This window comes from Micropterus dolomieu, linkage group LG14 (assembly GCF_021292245.1).
Source record: "Micropterus dolomieu isolate WLL.071019.BEF.003 ecotype Adirondacks linkage group LG14, ASM2129224v1, whole genome shotgun sequence".
NCBI classification, from domain to species: Eukaryota; Metazoa; Chordata; class Actinopteri; order Centrarchiformes; family Centrarchidae; genus Micropterus; species Micropterus dolomieu.
In genome coordinates, this window is record NC_060163.1 from 26,697,068 (window position 1) to 26,698,819 (window position 1,752).

The following is a 1,752-nucleotide window of genomic DNA, read 5'->3' on the forward strand; positions in this document are numbered from 1 at the left end:
GCTGCTCCTGAATCTGTGATGTTTGATTGAACAGATTGAACATTATAGCTTCCTCTATAAAAAGTGTGTCTGTGGACAGAAATGTATTTTTAGAGTGACAGTAATGAGTTTTCCTCAGAGACATTAGTGTGGAGAGGTATAGAGGTGGCATCTTATTGCTCTGCATGATCCTGCATAGAAAGTGATGATTTTCTCCTCTGTCCTCCCCCCAGAGCCTGGGAACCACGGGCCGATACGACACCAGGAAGAAGTAAGTGTCCTTTTATCCTCGCCGGAAGCAGCTGGATTCCTCCGACACTGAATCACTGCACTCTCTGGAGCTTTCATGCTTTTAGAAGCGCTGACATTTTCCTTTTACGCTGCATTTTTACTCATTCTGTGTGTTCTGCTCTTTGTCACCGAAATGCTCAACTGGAATATTTCCCGGAGCTGTGAGCAATAAGTCGTGATTTAATAAAACAGGAGGCGCGACCTCTCCTGTATTTCTTTGAGGGACTGATCCGAGGAACCAGATTATGTCAGTGTTCTTATTGTTTTTCATTTTCGCTCAGTAAAATCCAATAGAAGGAGTATTTTTAGCTGAAGAAAGAAACTAAAGCTGTTCGGTTGAATCAGACTCATCTTCATTTTCCCCTTTGGTACCATTGGTTTGGTTCAAAACAAAAACAACCACACCGAGGCTCTTTCCCATTAGAGGAAGTGATCTGGGTCCGGTCACAAACACATTCTGGTAGTGGCTTGTTTGTGGTGAGAACGTGATCTAACTTCAGTCAGGCGCTGGGATGTGGATGAGTGAAATCAGCAGTTAGATGGAGCATGACCTCAAGTCTGACCTTGACTAGCTTCTTCTGGACCGTCTTCCTTTGTTTACTTTCTCACTCGCCAGTGAGTTGCAGTGGATTTTAAAGATGCATTGTGGTTCTTTTTAACTCTTGTTTCTGTGTGAAAAGAAACTGAACCAGGTGAGAAAACAGAATATGAGCAACAGTAAAAAGAGGTGAAAGTTTAAAACATCTAAAGTGACACTGAAATGTGTCTATAACAGGAATATGAAGACAGTGCAAATTTTATATATATAGATAGATAGATAGATATTAGTGTAGGCGTGACCCCTATCTGTCATATCAGCTAGATCATCAATGGAAAAGTCCTAGAAGGTGATCTCAAGAAAAGATCATCCCTTATTTGTCCTGTTTTTACTATTTATGATGGACGAGGTTGACTTCCAGGCTGGACTGATATTTTCTTTCCTTGTTCTGGATCAAATGAACTGAAGAGACCCAGGTTGACAGCTAAACTACACCTGTTTGAACATTTCCCCACGTTGCTGTGAGCCCTGTGGAACCAGCAGTCAGCAGCACTGACTCTGGTTTCATCGCAGACTGCCTCTTAAAGTTCTTAGGATTTGTTTCAGACTTTATGAAGCAAAGAGAGGAATAGTCTTGACGACATCGCCTCCGAACGCAGCCAACCAAGCTGCTGAAAATGTCTTCCTACTTGACCCAACACCGCCCGGTCTGGAAGTTACGTTTCAGTGTGCATCTCAGACCGGCTGCAGTCTCTGAGTTGTCTACAGAAAGCTGATGTTGAGGGGAAACCTAAACTGCTTTAATTCCTATCCGTCCCTGCAGATCTGACTGTCAGTCAACATATAGCCCGGTCCCGATGAACGAAACGAGCTGTCACACTTGGCTGTAACGTCTTTTTGCATGTTGTCAAGGGAGCTAGCAATGAGTGAGCTTTTGGTTGTTT

The 1,752-nt window shown here is 43.2% G+C and overlaps 1 protein-coding gene across 1 annotated transcript in view; it reads left to right on the forward strand.

Moving 5' to 3' along the window:
• Window positions 1-231: 231 nt before the first annotated feature.
• Window positions 232-1,752, forward strand: part of ankfn1 (ankyrin repeat and fibronectin type III domain containing 1) — an 87,015-nt gene continuing 85,494 nt past the window's right edge. The window contains exon 1 of the mRNA XM_046068304.1: window positions 232-250. The gene's annotated coding sequence lies outside the window, so the exon portion shown is untranslated. The remainder of the gene's footprint in view (window positions 251-1,752) is intronic.